This window comes from Brachyhypopomus gauderio, unplaced genomic scaffold (assembly GCF_052324685.1).
Source record: "Brachyhypopomus gauderio isolate BG-103 unplaced genomic scaffold, BGAUD_0.2 sc77, whole genome shotgun sequence".
In the NCBI taxonomy this organism is placed as follows: Eukaryota; Metazoa; Chordata; class Actinopteri; order Gymnotiformes; family Hypopomidae; genus Brachyhypopomus; species Brachyhypopomus gauderio.
This window is the reverse complement of record NW_027506898.1, coordinates 13,160-28,570: the sequence shown is the minus strand read 5'-3', so window position 1 is coordinate 28,570 and position 15,411 is coordinate 13,160. Positions and strand designations below refer to the sequence as shown.

The window sequence follows — 15,411 nt, the reverse complement described above, 5'->3', positions numbered from 1 at the left end:
TGTTTGTAGTGTTGCCCCTGTAGGTGAGCAGCTACCCCTCCAATCCTCCCATGAGTCTGATGTATTTGTTTTAATAAACCCTCAACTACATTTGATCTGTCTTACTGCTCTTCTGTGGTGTCGTCAACTTACTGGTGTCGGAACCTTGTGTTACATCTTGGCGTAGCCGGCAGGACCAGTATTTTAAGGTTGTTACACCATTGAAGATGTCTCAAAGTCGGAATGAGGGAGTTGGGAGACCAAGAGCTTTTTCTATGCCATCCCTCTTTCCATATATGATGCCTTGCTCTAGATTCTCAGGGGGGCGAGGGGCAGATGATATTTCTTTTAAGCAATGGAAGGGTGATTTGGAAATGTGGTTTAGAATGTATGCTATACCTGAAGAAAATCAAATTGATTGGGTTTTTAGCTGCTTAGATGGAGAAGCAAAGAGGGAGATGGCCATTCTGCCTAACACTGACAAAGATACAGTGGCAAAAGTTTTCCAAAAACTTAACGATTTATATGCTAGCCATGCCTGTGCTTCAGTCACTCGTTCACTTTTTTTCAAGTGTAGGCAACACTCAGAAGAGAGTGTGAGAGGCTTCGCGCTCCGTTTACAGGAGTGTTGGCAGAAGATGATGGTGAATGACTCTGCAAATATCCTGAATCCAGAGGTGCTGATGCGAGACCAGTTCATCTCTGGACTTTCAGATGAAGGGCTGAAGAGGGACCTGAGGTTGAAGGTAACATTGAGTAATGCCCTTACATTTTCAGATGTGAAGACTGAGGCTGTACTGCGTGCAGGGTTAGAGGAAGAGGGCCATGCTTATTGTGGAACAGTGAGGAATGCCCCACAAAAGCAACCGTGGGATGATGATCTTAAGAAACTAAAAGGGGAATTGAAGGTGGAGCTGGCAAAGGAAGTCGAACTCCAGGTGAATACTCTCTCCCAGACCCTCTTGCAGGGTATAAGGGAAGAGTTCCAGAAGGCAAGACAGCAGGGGAGTCCCCAGAGCAACGGCTCATTGGAGGTCCCTCAAAGGTCACGCAGCTATTCCCCAGGCCCAAGACACCAACGGGCAGGCCAACAGCCTAGGCCCCGTGAGTATGATGACCAAGGGCGCCCTATATGCTTTAACTGTAGGACTCCTGGTCACATTGCCCGCCAGTGTCCTAAGCAGAACCTACAGCCCACTTTAAACTAGTGCCCCCTACCGTTGAGGATCGAACAGTAGGCCTACTGGCAAATGATCCATTACATACAGAGGAAAATTCATGCCCTACTCCTTCCCAGGTAGTGTCTGCAGTAAACCCTGCAACTCTTAAATCAGTCTCCCAGGACATTGTTTCCGTTCCACCAGTCAACCCGTCCCCCTTGACGCTGTCTACACCAACACCTGACCTATCCTATCCAAGCCCTCTGTCACTGCAAGTAGTTAACTCCACAGTAGTAAATGGCCCTTCAAGCACTAGTGTGCCCCCATGCGATCTTGTTGGAGAATGCCCAATGATTCAGGTGTCCATGGATGGAGTGACTGTTTCATGCTTACTGGATACGGGCTCTCAAGTATCCATGATGCGTCAGGACTGGTTTGAAGAACACTTTGGAAAGAATGGTCAGCGGTTAAGGGATCCCACTTCTTTGCTAAAGTTGAGGGCAGCCAATGGCAAAGAGATACCATATCTGGGTTACATAACGCTTCAGGTGGACATTGCTGGTGTAGAGCTAGAGAATGTGGGCGTAATTGTGGTAAAGAATTCATGCCTGACAGTCTCTGCACTAGTGGGGATGAATATTATCAAAGAAGTGTGGCAAGTTTTGTTTCAGAAGAGCGGCCCCCGTGTTGTCAAGAATCCACCACCATTGAATGCCTTGGGAAAAGTGACGTGGCAGAAAGCTATGCATATCTGCCAAAAAGAGCATCGCTTCACTTCACCAGAGGGCTTTGTGGGCTATGCCCGTCTGGCTAGTCGGCGCCCTGTCACAGTGCCAGGTAATTGCGAGGTGCTGTTGAGCTGCAGAGCTAGAAACGGACCTTGTGGTCGAAGTTATGAAGCCCTCATGGAGCCGCTACCTACTAGAGATGGCCTGCTGGTGGCTCGTACTTTGGTGAAGGTGAAAAATGGCCAGATGCAGGTTCGTGTTAGGAATATCGGTGCTACACCATTGGCCGTGTATCCATACCAAAAATTGGGAGAATTGCTGACATTAAGTGGGTGTGAAGTGTTTGATGACTGTCCTGACTTGCAGTTTGCCCCCAATGATGTTGGCGAGGTGCCCGTCAAGGTCGTGGGAGTAGGTAGTGTGAACACCAATTCACCACCTCAATTTGATCTAGAAGGGGTTCAGCTGTCAGCTGAGCAAAAAGAAAAACTGGCCACACTGTTGATCAAACACCAGTCTGTCTTTTCACAGCATGAGGAGGACTATGGCTGTACGGAGACTATTTTACATGAGATCCCAACAGGTGATGCAGCCCCAATCAGACAGAGGTATCGACAGATCCCTCCTAATCTGTATGGTGAGGTCAAAGCTCTGATAAAACGAATGTTGGATGCTGATATAATCAAACCTAGTTCAAGCCCATGGTCTTCCCCTATAGTCCTAGTGCGAAAGAAGGATGGCTCCATTCGGTTTTGTGTAGACTATAGGCAGCTGAACCAGGTAACCAGAAAGGACTCCTATCCCCTACCTCGGGTGGAAGAAGCGTTAGCCAGCTTAAAGAAGGCCCGCTGGTACTCTACTCTTGACCTTGCATCTGGTTACTGGCAAGTCAAAATGCATCAAAAGGATATGGATAAAACTGCTTTCACCACCCCTATGGGGCTATTCGAGTTCCAACGAATGCCGTTTGGTCTGTGCAATGCACCGGCAAGCTTCCAACGCCTAATGGAGAGCTGCTTGGGGGATCAAAACTATCAATCACTGCTGATTTATTTGGATGATGTGATCGTTTTTGCTGCAGACTTTAGTAGCCACCTTGACCGCCTTGATTTTGTTTTTTCTCGCCTTTCCCAGCAGGGCCTAAAGTTGAAACCAGACAAATGCAAGCTTCTCAGAAGCAGTGTCCAATATCTGGGTCACGTGGTGTCTGATGCTGGTATAGCTCCAGACCCCGATAAGGTGATGGCTGTTCAGCAGTGGAAGGTACCAAAGTCTATTACAGAGTTGCGAGCCTTCCTTGGCCTGGCTGGGTACTATCGCAGGTTTGTGAAGGGGTTCTCACAAATAGCAACACCACTGCATAAGCTACTGGGGGGGCACCCTACTAAGAAATCTAAGGCCAAAGCCTTATGCCCTCCTTGGGATTGGTCTAATGACTGTGGAGCAGCTTTTGAATCCCTTAAACAAGGTCTTGTGCAGGCACCAGTCCTGGCATTTGCAGATTTTACGCTACCCTTTCTGCTTTATACAGATGCAAGCCACAGAGGCCTAGGGGCCGTGCTCTCACAAAGACAGGACGGACAGGAGAAAGTTATTGCTTATGCCAGTAGGGGTCTCCAGGGTGCAGAACGCAATGATGCTAATTATAGCTCTTTCAAACTGGAACTACTGGCTCTTAAATGGGCCATCACTGAAAAATTCCACGAGTACCTCCTCGGCTCAGACTTCACTGTATATACTGACAACAATCCCCTTGCACATCTGGCCACAGCACGATTAGGGGCGGTGGAGCAGCGGTGGGTGGCTCGGCTGGCTAGTTACAGATTCCAGGTCAAACATCGCTCTGGCAAAGCAAATGTAAACGCTGATGTTCTGTCCCGCTACCCAGTAGGTGCTGCAGTGGTGCCAGAGGACGACGATGGTATGGAGGTTCCCGGGTTCCAAGAGGTGGCCGTCGAAGTGGTGCAAGCTTGCCTCTTGGGGTCCAGCTCAGTGGCCTGTAGCGGACCAGCACCAGACCGGCCACAACCTTCTGGGGGTTCCAGGATAGGACAGGACTGGACAATGGAAAGGTGGGCAGAAGTGCAGCAGCAGGACTCTGTAATCTCTCGCGTATTGCATGTCTTCCAGAGGAGGAGACCGTTGCTATGGGACGAACGACAAAGGGAAGCTCCCAATGTACTGAGGCTGTTGAAGGAGATGCCCCGTTTGCAGCTTCAAGAGGGGGTGCTATATCGTTGCACCCAAGACCCAAACACTAATATGCCACGGTACCAGCTCCTCCTCCCTCAAAGTCTTCAGAAGGAGGCATTTACTTGTTGTCATGACAAGATGGGCCATTTCGCTACTGAAAAAACCTTGAAAATGCTGCAGACAAATTACTATTGGCCACACATGGCTATTGACGTTCAGAAATGGTGTGCGGAATGTCCACAGTGCGCCCTTAGGAAAAGGCCGGGCACTTCAGCTGTTGGGTTGACCCCTGTTGCTGCTTCTTACCCTCTCGAACTGGTCACAATGGACTTTTTGTCTCTTGAAGCTGCCGTCGGAGGCTTCCAAAATATTATGGTGCTGACCGATCACTTCACCAAGTTCGCCTGGGCCGCAGCCACCCGGGACCAAACAGCGGCCACCACAGTGAGGGTTATGTGGCAGCAGGTCATACAGTACTTTGGTTGTCCATCCTTGTTCCATTCAGACCAGGGTCCAAACTTTGAGGCGGCAGTAGTAAAGCAGCTCTGTGAACTATATGGCTGTAAAAAGAGTCATACCACTCCCTACCATCCTGAGGGTAATGGCCTCACCGAGCGCTTCAACCGGACCCTACTTGGAATGTTGGGAACCCTGGTGGATGAAAAGAAACAAAGGTGGGCTGATTACTTACCCGAAATGCTGCATGCCTATAATAACACTGTCCATAGTTCCACAGGGTATACACCATCCTATCTCATGTTTGGCCGGCATGTCAGGATCCCCTTGGATGTGATGCTGGGACACCCTGTGGAGGAACAGAGTACTGTGGAGGAGTGGGTGAGAAGACACCATGAGCGCCTACATTATGCCTACAGGAGAGCTGGGGAGTTGACGGGCAGGGCAGGGCAACATCAAAAGAAGCAACATGACAATCGGGGTCTTTTGGGTCCTTTAATGGTGGGAGAACGGGTGTTGGTCCGTAATGTTGGTCCTAAGGGACAGGGCAAATTGGCTAATTTCTGGAGCAGTACGCCCTATGTGGTGATTAAACAACCGAACCTTGACATACCTGTTTATGTTGTTAAGCCTGAAAAGGGAAGTGGGAAAGAAAGGGTTTTGCATAGGAAGCTGCTGCGGCCATGTCCTCTGTCTTTACAGGCTCCTGGGGAAGAAGCGGCGGCAGCCACAGATGGATCTGGACCCTTAACCCAAGCTGCCAGTGAGGCTGGGCCCTCAAACCCTTGGTTGTTCCCACCGACCTGGTTTCTACCACCTCTGACAACCTGCATTCCCCCTGCCCAACCGTCCACAGCGGATGGGGCGGCCCCTGATGCTGGGGGACCCCGTCGGTCACATCGGACTACCAAAGGCATCCCACCAGGAAGATATGGGGATGCTTGAGGTCAGCCTGAGGACAGGCTGCGGAAAAGTGGAGGGGGATGTAACAGAATGGACTGTGTTCAGGGTGGGTGTAATGCCTGGGCTGGGACAATAGGGGAGCTGTGGCGCTGAGTGACAGGAAGTGCCCAGTTTGAGATGATTGCTCACCTATAAAAGCAGGAAGTTGGAGGTGCTGAGGAGGGTTTTTCTTGGTCTCCTTTGTGCAGGGGGTAAGGTTGGTGGCGTGCAGGTTGATTTCTTTTTGGAGTGTCTGTGGTAGGTGTGTGAGGTATCATTGGTGTGGTTGTGTGTTGAGGCTGTTTGACTGGTCTGGTTAATTTATCAGTGACTTGCTTGATCTTTGAGGTTGGGTTTCGCTGAGATTTGGGAGAGTGTATGAGTGGGTGCCGTTTCAACGTGTGGTTTGGTGTATGGTTGTGTGTGTGTGTTCAGTTGTTTTTTGTTTGTCTCCGACTGGGTGGCCAACCGGTACTGGGACACTGTGCGCCACCAATTATTCTAGCCAGTGGCTTAGCATGGGCAGTAGTTCGGATTCGGCCATGTGTTTGATGTACGTCTTTTAGATCTTCTTTTAAAGCTAATAAAGGTAATTCTATTTTATTAGTGGGGTTTAAGCTTGTGCATTGGGGCCACTGGCTGGGGTGAGGAGTCTAGCTGTTCACCACAGGCTTAGTCCAGGTTTTGCAGAGGTTTATCTCTGATGAGCTGTAATAGTTTTACCCCTGTTCACACCAAATGGTTGGGTGGTTTTGTAGTGGTTTTGTAGCTAGGTTGTATGATTGCTGTGCTCCCTGTTTGTAGTGTTGCCCCTGTAGGTGAGCAGCTACCCCTCCAATCCTCCCATGAGTCTGATGTATTTGTTTTAATAAACCCTCAACTACATTTGATCTGTCTTACTGCTCTTCTGTGGTGTCGTCAACTTACTGGTGTCGGAACCTTGTGTTACACATGTTTTTTGACCCTGACGCCTCCATAATTCTTTTCACACACTACATGCCAAATCTCTGTTAGAATGTGTCACCTTAAACATGTGATTCGTACTATATGAGTACTCAACAATAAGGGCTTGCACATGTCAAAAGTCCACACCGTCCGACAAGACTTTCTGATCTCCACCATACAAGTTGGCATTTGAGAGACCCAAATAACACTAATCCGCCTCATATCTGATCCAAAAGACTATCATCAATGGCCCGTATGGGGATCGAACCCATGACCTTGGCGTTATTAGCACCACGCTCTAACCAGCTGAGCTAACCGGCCTACATGATGGAGTCTTTCTGCAAGTTGTGTGGCTGAGGTAGGCCTGTTCCATGAAAGTATACAAATGGTATGAGGAGGGATGTCTGCGGTAATCGACCAAGCACAGACATTAGTTGACACCTCCAGTTTCCTTCTCTTCTTGGTTGATTGGCGGTCAACGATCAAATTAAATCTACTCAACCTTTGAGCCACTGCTAAAATGCAAGTCCATGCAGCTGTTCACAGTAAAGAAATGTAAAAATCATCAATTGCAGTGTCTGTAGAGCTTTGCACTCTCAGTTTGGACTTGAGCTTTTGTCCAGGATCTGAACAACAAGAGCACTGAGCCTACAAGGGGAATTAGCTCAAGTGGTAGAGCGCTGGCTTAGCATGCGAGAGGTAGTGGGATCGATGCCCACATTCTCCATTATAGGCATTTCAGTCATGCTCAATAGTGAAAAAGAAAATTGGTGCATGTTTTTTGACCCTGACGCTTCCATAATTCTTTTCACACACTACATGCCAAATCTCTGTTAGAATGTGTCACCTTAAACATGTGATTCGTACTATATGAGTACTCAACAATAAGGGCTTGCACATGTCAAGAGTCCACACCGTCCGACAAGACTTTCTGATCTCCACCATACAAGTTGGCATTTGAGAGACCCAAAATAACACTAATCCGCCTCATATCTGATCCAAAAGACTATCATCAATGGCCCGTATGGGGATCGAACCCATGACCTTGGCATTATTAGCACCACTCTCCAACCAGCTGAGCTAACCAGCCTACATGATGGAGTCTTTCTGCAAGTTGTGTGGCTGAGGTAGGCCTGTTCCATGAAAGTATACAAATGGTATGAGGAGGGATGTCTGCGGTAATCGACCAAGCACAGACATTAGTTGACACCTCCAGTTTCCTTCTCTTCTTGGTTGATTGGCGGTCAACGATCAAATTAAATCTACTCAACCTTTGAGCCACTGCTAAAATGCAAGTCCATGCAGCTGTTCACAGTAAAGAAATGTAAAAATCATCAATTGCAGTGTCTGTAGAGCTTTGCACTCTCAGTTTGGACTTGAGCTTTTGTCCAGGATCTGAACAACAAGAGCACTGAGCCTACAAGGGGAATTAGCTCAAGTGGTAGAGCGCTCGCTTAGCATGCGAGAGGTAGTGGGATCGATGCCCACATTCTCCATTATAGGCATTTCAGTCATGCTCGATAGTGAAAAAGAAAATTGGTGCATGTTTTTTGACCCTGACGCTTCCATAATTCTTTTCACACACTACATGCCAAATCTCTGTTAGAATGTGTCACCTTAAACATGTGATTCGTACTATATGAGTACTCAACAATAAGGGCTTGCACATGTCAAAAGTCCACACCGTCCGACAAGACTTTCTGATCTCCACCATACAAGTTGGCATTTGAGAGACCCAAAATAACACTAATCCGCCTCATATCTGATCCAAAAGACTATCATCAATGGCCCGTATGGGGATCGAACCCATGACCTTGGCGTTATTAGCACCACGCTCTAACCAGCTGAGCTAACCGGCCTACATGATGGAGGCGTTCTGCAAGTTGTGTGGCTGAGGTAGGCCTGTTCCATGAAAGTATACAAATGGTATGAGGAGGGATGTCTGCGGTAATCGACCAAGCACAGACATTAGTTGACACCTCCAGTTTCCTTCTCTTCTTGGTTGATTGGCGGTCAACGATCAAATTAAATCTACTCAACCTTTGAGCCACTGCTAAAATGCAAGTCCATGCAGCTGTTCACAGTAAAGAAATGTAAAAATCATCAATTGCAGTGTCTGTAGAGCTTTGCACTCTCAGTTTGGACTTGAGCTTTTGTCCAGGATCTGAACAACAAGAGCACTGAGCCTACAAGGGGAATTAGCTCAAGTGGTAGAGCGCTCGCTTAGCATGCGAGAGGTAGTGGGATCGATGCCCACATTCTCCATTATAGGCATTTCAGTCATGCTCGATAGTGAAAAAGAAAATTGGTGCATGTTTTTTGACCCTGACGCTTCCATAATTCTTTTCACACACTACATGCCAAATCTCTGTTAGAATGTGTCACCTTAAACATGTGATTCGTACTATATGAGTACTCAACAATAAGGGCTTGCACATGTCAAGAGTCCACACCGTCCGACAAGACTTTCTGATCTCCACCATACAAGTTGGCATTTGAGAGACCCAAAATAACACTAATCCGCCTCATATCTGATCCAAAAGACTATCATCAATGGCCCGTATGGGGATCGAACCCATGACCTTGGCGTTATTAGCACCACGCTCTAACCAGCTGAGCTAACCGGCCTACATGATGGAGGCTTTCTGCAAGTTGTGTGGCTGAGGTAGGCCTGTTCCATGAAAGTATACAAATGGTATGAGGAGGGATGTCTGCGGTAATCGACCAAGCACAGACATTAGTTGACACCTCCAGTTTCCTTCTCTTCTTGGTTGATTGGCGGTCAACGATCAAATTAAATCTACTCAACCTTTGAGCCACTGCTAAAATGCAAGTCCATGCAGCTGTTCACAGTAAAGAAATGTAAAAATCATCAATTGCAGTGTCTGTAGAGCTTTGCACTCTCAGTTTGGACTTGAGCTTTTGTCCAGGATCTGAACAACAAGAGCACTGAGCCTAGTAGGGGAATTAGCTCAAGTGGTAGAGCGCTCGCTTAGCATGCGAGAGGTAGTGGGATCGATGCCCACATTCTCCATTATAGGCATTTCAGTCATGCTCGATAGTGAAAAAGAAAATTGGTGCATGTTTTTTGACCCTGACGCTTCCATAATTCTTTTCACACACTACATGCCAAATCTCTGTTAGAATGTGTCACCTTAAACATGTGATTCGTACTATATGAGTACTCAACAATAAGGGCTCGCACATGTCAAGAGTCCACACCGTCCGACAAGACTTTCTGATCTCCACCATACAAGTTGGAATTTGAAAGACCCAAAATAACACTAATCCGCCTCATATCTGATCCAAAAGACTATCATCAATGGCCCGTATGGGGATCGAACCCATGACCTTGGCGTTATTAGCACCACGCTCTAACCAGCTGAGCTAACCGGCCTACATGATGGAGTCTTTCTGCAAGTTGTGTGGCTGAGGTAGGCCTGTTCCATGAAAGTATACAAATGGTATGAGGAGGGATGTCTGCGGTAATCGACCAAGCACAGACATTAGTTGACACCTCCAGTTTCCTTCTCTTCTTGGTTGATTGGCGGTCAACGATCAAATTAAATCTACTCAACCTTTGAGCCACTGCTAAAATGCAAGTCCATGCAGCTGTTCACAGTAAAGAAATGTAAAAATCATCAATTGCAGTGTCTGTAGAGCTTTGCACTCTCAGTTTGGACTTGAGCTATTGTCCAGGATCTGAACAACAAGAGCACTGAGCCTCGTAGGGGAATTAGCTCAAGTGGTAGAGCGCTCGCTTAGCATGCGAGAGGTAGTGGGATCGATGCCCACATTCTCCATTATAGGCATTTCAGTCATGCTCGATAGTGAAAAAGAAAATTGGTGCATGGTTTTTGACCCTGACGCCTCCATAATTCTTTTCACACACTACATGCCAAATCTCTGTTAGAATGTGTCACCTTAAACATGTGATTCGTACTATATGAGTACTCAACAATAAGGGCTCGCACATGTCAAGAGTCCACACCGTCCGACAAGACTTTCTGATCTCCACCATACAAGTTGGCATTTGAGAGACCCAAAACAACACTAATCCGCCTCATATCTGATCCAAAAGACTATCATCAATGGCCCGTATGGGGATCGAACCCATGACCTTGGCGTTATTAGCACCACGCTCTAACCAGCTGAGCTAACCGGCCTACATGATGGTGGCTTTCTGCAAGTTGTGTGGCTGAGGTAGGCCTGTTCCATGAAAGTATACAAATGGTATGAGGAGGGATGTCTGCGGTAATCGACCAAGCACAGACATTAGTTGACACCTCCAGTTTCCTTCTCTTCTTGGTTGATTGGCGGTCAACGATCAAATTAAATCTACTCAACCTTTGAGCCACTGCTAAAATGCAAGTCCATGCAGCTGTTCACAGTAAAGAAATGTAAAAATCATCAATTGCAGTGTCTGTAGAGCTTTGCACTCTCAGTTTGGACTTGAGCTTTTGTCCAGGATCTGAACAACAAGAGCACTGAGCCTAGTAGGGGAATTAGCTCAAGTGGTAGAGCGCTCGCTTAGCATGCGAGAGGTAGTGGGATCGATGCCCACATTCTCCATTATAGGCATTTCAGTCATGCTCGATAGTGAAAAAGAAAATTGGTGCATGTTTTTTGACCCTGACGCTTCCATAATTCTTTTCACACACTACATGCCAAATCTCTGTTAGAATGTGTCACCTTAAACATGTGATTCGTACTATATGAGTACTCAACAATAAGGGCTCGCACATGTCAAGAGTCCACACCGTCCGACAAGACTTTCTGATCTCCACCATACAAGTTGGAATTTGAGAGACCCAAAATAACACTAATCCGCCTCATATCTGATCCAAAAGACTATCATCAATGGCCCGTATGGGGATCGAACCCATGACCTTGGCGTTATTAGCACCACGCTCTAACCAGCTGAGCTAACCGGCCTACATGATGGAGGCTTTCTGCAAGTTGTGTGGCTGAGGTAGGCCTGTTCCATGAAAGTATACAAATGGTATGAGGAGGGATGTCTGCGGTAATCGACCAAGCACAGACATTAGTTGACACCTCCAGTTTCCTTCTCTTCTTGGTTGATTGGCGGTCAACGATCAAATTAAATCTACTCAACCTTTGAGCCACTGCTAAAATGCAAGTCCATGCAGCTGTTCACAGTAAAGAAATGTAAAAATCATCAATTGCAGTGTCTGTAGAGCTTTGCACTCTCAGTTTGGACTTGAGCTTTTGTCCAGGATCTGAACAACAAGAGCACTGAGCCTACAAGGGGAATTAGCTCAAGTGGTAGAGCGCTCGCTTAGCATGCGAGAGGTAGTGGGATCGATGCCCACATTCTCCATTATAGGCATTTCAGTCATGCTCGATAGTGAAAAAGAAAATTGGTGCATGTTTTTTGACCCTGACACTTCCATAATTCTTTTCACACACTACATGCCAAATCTCTGTTAGAATGTGTCACCTTAAACATGTGATTCGTACTATATGAGTACTCAACAATAAGGGCTTGCACATGTCAAGAGTCCACACCGTCCGACAAGACTTTCTGATCTCCACCATACAAGTTGGCATTTGAGAGACCCAAAATAACACTAATCCGCCTCATATCTGATCCAAAAGACTATCATCAATGGCCCGTATGGGGATCGAACCCATGACCTTGGCGTTATTAGCACCACGCTCTATCCAGCTGAGCTAACCGGCCTACATGATGGAGTCTTTCTGCAAGTTGTGTGGCTGAGGTAGGCCTGTTCCATGAAAGTATACAAATGGTATGAGGAGGGATGTCTGCGGTAATCGACCAAGCACAGACATTAGTTGACACCTCCAGTTTCCTTCTCTTCTTGGTTGATTGGCGGTCAACGATCAAATTAAATCTACTCAACCTTTGAGCCACTGCTAAAATGCAAGTCCATGCAGCTGTTCACAGTAAAGAAATGTAAAAATCATCAATTGCAGTGTCTGTAGAGCTTTGCACTCTCAGTTTGGACTTGAGCTTTTGTCCAGGATCTGAACAACAAGAGCACTGAGCCTCGTAGGGGAATTAGCTCAAGTGGTAGAGCGCTCGCTTAGCATGCGAGAGGTAGTGGGATCGATGCCCACATTCTCCATTATAGGCATTTCAGTCATGCTCGATAGTGAAAAAGAAAATTGGTGCATGTTTTTTGACCCTGACGCTTCCATAATTCTTTTCACACACTACATGCCAAATCTCTGTTAGAATGTGTCACCTTAAACATGTGATTCGTACTATATGAGTACTCAACAATAAGGGCTCGCACATGTCAAGAGTCCACACCGTCCGACAAGACTTTCTGATCTCCACCATACAAGTTGGAATTTGAGAGACCCAAAATAACACTAATCCGCCTCATATCTGATCCAAAAGACTATCATCAATGGCCCGTATGGGGATCGAACCCATGACCTTGGCGTTATTAGCACCACGCTCTAACCAGCTGAGCTAACCGGCCTACATGATGGAGGCTTTCTGCAAGTTGTGTGGCTGAGGTAGGCCTGTTCCATGAAAGTATACAAATGGTATGAGGAGGGATGTCTGCGGTAATCGACCAAGCACAGACATTAGTTGACACCTCCAGTTTCCTTCTCTTCTTGGTTGATTGGCGGTCAACGATCAAATTAAATCTACTCAACCTTTGAGCCACTGCTAAAATGCAAGTCCATGCAGCTGTTCACAGTAAAGAAATGTAAAAATCATCAATTGCAGTGTCTGTAGAGCTTTGCACTCTCAGTTTGGACTTGAGCTTTTGTCCAGGATCTGAACAACAAGAGCACTGAGCCTACAAGGGGAATTAGCTCAAGTGGTAGAGCGCTCGCTTAGCATGCGAGAGGTAGTGGGATCGATGCCCACATTCTCCATTATAGGCATTTCAGTCATGCTCGATAGTGAAAAAGAAAATTGGTGCATGTTTTTTGACCCTGACGCTTCCATAATTCTTTTCACACACTACATGCCAAATCTCTGTTAGAATGTGTCACCTTAAACATGTGATTCGTACTATATGAGTACTCAACAATAAGGGCTTGCACATGTCAAGAGTCCACACCGTCCGACAAGACTTTCTGATCTCCACCATACAAGTTGGCATTTGAGAGACCCAAAATAACACTAATCCGCCTCATATCTGATCCAAAAGACTATCATCAATGGCCCGTATGGGGATCGAACCCATGACCTTGGCATTATTAGCACCACTCTCTAACCAGCTGAGCTAACCGGCCTACATGATGGAGGCTTTCTGCAAGTTGTGTGGCTGAGGTAGGCCTGTTCCATGAAAGTATACAAATGGTATGAGGAGGGATGTCTGCGGTAATCGACCAAGCACAGACATTAGTTGACACCTCCAGTTTCCTTCTCTTCTTGGTTGATTGGCGGTCAACGATCAAATTAAATCTACTCAACCTTTGAGCCACTGCTCAAATGCAAGTCCATGCAGCTGTTCACAGTAAAGAAATGTAAAAATCATCAATTGCAGTGTCTGTAGAGCTTTGCACTCTCAGTTTGGACTTGAGCTTTTGTCCAGGATCTGAACAACAAGAGCACTGAGCCTACAAGGGGAATTAGCTCAAGTGGTAGAGCGCTCGCTTAGCATGCGAGAGGTAGTGGGATCGATGCCCACATTCTCCATTATAGGCATTTCAGTCATGCTCGATAGTGAAAAAGAAAATTGGTGCATGTTTTTTGACCCTGACGCTTCCATAATTCTTTTCACACACTACATGCCAAATCTCTGTTAGAATGTGTCACCTTAAACATGTGATTCGTACTATATGAGTACTCAACAATAAGGGCTTGCACATGTCAAAAGTCCACACCGTCCGACAAGACTTTCTGATCTCCACCATACAAGTTGGCATTTGAGAGACCCAAAATAACACTAATCCGCCTCATATCTGATCCAAAAGACTATCATCAAAGGCCCGTATGGGGATCGAACCCATGACCTTGGCGTTATTAGCACCACGCTCTAACCAGCTGAGCTAACCGGCCTACATGATGGAGTCTTTCTGCAAGTTGTGTGGCTGAGGTAGGCCTGTTCCATGAAAGTATACAAATGGTATGAGGAGGGATGTCTGCGGTAATCGACCAAGCACAGACATTAGTTGACACCTCCAGTTTCCTTCTCTTCTTGGTTGATTGGCGGTCAACGATCAAATTAAATCTACTCAACCTTTGAGCCACTGCTAAAATGCAAGTCCATGCAGCTGTTCACAGTAAAGAAATGTAAAAATCATCAATTGCAGTGTCTGTAGAGCTTTGCACTCTCAGTTTGGACTTGAGCTTTTGTCCAGGATCTGAACAACAAAAGCACTGAGCCTATTAGGGGAATTAGCTCAAGTGGTAGAGCGCTCGCTTAGCATGCGAGAGGTAGTGGGATCGATGCCCACATTCTCCATTATAGGCATTTCAGTCATGCTCGATAGTGAAAAAGAAAATTGGTGCATGTTTTTTGACCCTGACGCTTCCATAATTCTTTTCACACACTACATGCCAAATCTCTGTTAGAATGTGTCACCTTAAACATGTGATTCGTACTATATGAGTACTCAACAATAAGGGCTTGCACATGTCAAGAGTCCACACCGTCCGACAAGACTTTCTGATCTCCACCATACAAGTTGGCATTTGAGAGACCCAAAATAACACTAATCCGCCTCATATCTGATCCAAAAGACTATCATCAATGGCCCGTATGGGGATCGAACCCATGACCTTGGCATTATTAGCACCACTCTCTAACCAGCTGAGCTAACCGGCCTACATGATGGAGTCTTTCTGCAAGTTGTGTGGCTGAGGTAGGCCTGTTCCATGAAAGTATACAAATGGTATGAGGAGGGATGTCTGCGGTAATCGACCAAGCACAGACATTAGTTGACACCTCCAGTTTCCTTCTCTTCTTGGTTGATTGGCGGTCAACGATCAAATTAAATCTACTCAACCTTTGAGCCACTGCTAAAATGCAAGTCCATGCAGCTGTTCACAGTAA

General features: G+C 46.5%; 20 non-coding genes across 20 annotated transcripts; 11 read left to right on the top strand and 9 right to left on the bottom strand.

Annotated features, from left to right (window-relative positions):
- Positions 1-6,650: 6,650 nt before the first annotated feature.
- On the bottom strand, positions 6,651-6,724 carry trnai-aau (transfer RNA isoleucine (anticodon AAU)). Its single transcript has one exon. It is a non-coding gene; the product is annotated as a tRNA-Ile (tRNA).
- Positions 6,725-7,057: 333 nt separating this feature from the next.
- On the top strand, positions 7,058-7,130 carry trnaa-agc (transfer RNA alanine (anticodon AGC)). The gene has a single exon. It is a non-coding gene; the product is annotated as a tRNA-Ala (tRNA).
- Positions 7,131-7,826: 696 nt separating this feature from the next.
- On the top strand, positions 7,827-7,899 carry trnaa-agc (transfer RNA alanine (anticodon AGC)). Its single transcript has one exon. It is a non-coding gene; the product is annotated as a tRNA-Ala (tRNA).
- Positions 7,900-8,188: 289 nt separating this feature from the next.
- Positions 8,189-8,262, bottom strand: trnai-aau (transfer RNA isoleucine (anticodon AAU)). Its single transcript has one exon. It is a non-coding gene; the product is annotated as a tRNA-Ile (tRNA).
- Positions 8,263-8,595: 333 nt separating this feature from the next.
- Positions 8,596-8,668, top strand: trnaa-agc (transfer RNA alanine (anticodon AGC)). Its single transcript has one exon. It is a non-coding gene; the product is annotated as a tRNA-Ala (tRNA).
- A 289-nt stretch (positions 8,669-8,957) lies between these two features.
- On the bottom strand, positions 8,958-9,031 carry trnai-aau (transfer RNA isoleucine (anticodon AAU)). Its single transcript has one exon. It is a non-coding gene; the product is annotated as a tRNA-Ile (tRNA).
- Positions 9,032-9,364: 333 nt separating this feature from the next.
- trnaa-agc (transfer RNA alanine (anticodon AGC)) lies at positions 9,365-9,437 on the top strand. The gene has a single exon. It is a non-coding gene; the product is annotated as a tRNA-Ala (tRNA).
- Positions 9,438-9,726: 289 nt separating this feature from the next.
- On the bottom strand, positions 9,727-9,800 carry trnai-aau (transfer RNA isoleucine (anticodon AAU)). Its single transcript has one exon. It is a non-coding gene; the product is annotated as a tRNA-Ile (tRNA).
- Positions 9,801-10,133: 333 nt separating this feature from the next.
- Positions 10,134-10,206, top strand: trnaa-agc (transfer RNA alanine (anticodon AGC)). Its single transcript has one exon. It is a non-coding gene; the product is annotated as a tRNA-Ala (tRNA).
- Positions 10,207-10,495: 289 nt separating this feature from the next.
- Positions 10,496-10,569, bottom strand: trnai-aau (transfer RNA isoleucine (anticodon AAU)). Its single transcript has one exon. It is a non-coding gene; the product is annotated as a tRNA-Ile (tRNA).
- Positions 10,570-10,902: 333 nt separating this feature from the next.
- On the top strand, positions 10,903-10,975 carry trnaa-agc (transfer RNA alanine (anticodon AGC)). Its single transcript has one exon. It is a non-coding gene; the product is annotated as a tRNA-Ala (tRNA).
- A 289-nt stretch (positions 10,976-11,264) lies between these two features.
- On the bottom strand, positions 11,265-11,338 carry trnai-aau (transfer RNA isoleucine (anticodon AAU)). The gene has a single exon. It is a non-coding gene; the product is annotated as a tRNA-Ile (tRNA).
- Positions 11,339-11,671: 333 nt separating this feature from the next.
- trnaa-agc (transfer RNA alanine (anticodon AGC)) lies at positions 11,672-11,744 on the top strand. Its single transcript has one exon. It is a non-coding gene; the product is annotated as a tRNA-Ala (tRNA).
- A 289-nt stretch (positions 11,745-12,033) lies between these two features.
- Positions 12,034-12,107, bottom strand: trnai-aau (transfer RNA isoleucine (anticodon AAU)). The gene has a single exon. It is a non-coding gene; the product is annotated as a tRNA-Ile (tRNA).
- A 333-nt stretch (positions 12,108-12,440) lies between these two features.
- trnaa-agc (transfer RNA alanine (anticodon AGC)) lies at positions 12,441-12,513 on the top strand. The gene has a single exon. It is a non-coding gene; the product is annotated as a tRNA-Ala (tRNA).
- Positions 12,514-12,802: 289 nt separating this feature from the next.
- trnai-aau (transfer RNA isoleucine (anticodon AAU)) lies at positions 12,803-12,876 on the bottom strand. The gene has a single exon. It is a non-coding gene; the product is annotated as a tRNA-Ile (tRNA).
- Positions 12,877-13,209: 333 nt separating this feature from the next.
- Positions 13,210-13,282, top strand: trnaa-agc (transfer RNA alanine (anticodon AGC)). Its single transcript has one exon. It is a non-coding gene; the product is annotated as a tRNA-Ala (tRNA).
- Positions 13,283-13,978: 696 nt separating this feature from the next.
- On the top strand, positions 13,979-14,051 carry trnaa-agc (transfer RNA alanine (anticodon AGC)). The gene has a single exon. It is a non-coding gene; the product is annotated as a tRNA-Ala (tRNA).
- A 289-nt stretch (positions 14,052-14,340) lies between these two features.
- trnai-aau (transfer RNA isoleucine (anticodon AAU)) lies at positions 14,341-14,414 on the bottom strand. The gene has a single exon. It is a non-coding gene; the product is annotated as a tRNA-Ile (tRNA).
- Positions 14,415-14,747: 333 nt separating this feature from the next.
- On the top strand, positions 14,748-14,820 carry trnaa-agc (transfer RNA alanine (anticodon AGC)). The gene has a single exon. It is a non-coding gene; the product is annotated as a tRNA-Ala (tRNA).
- Positions 14,821-15,411: the final 591 nt, after the last annotated feature.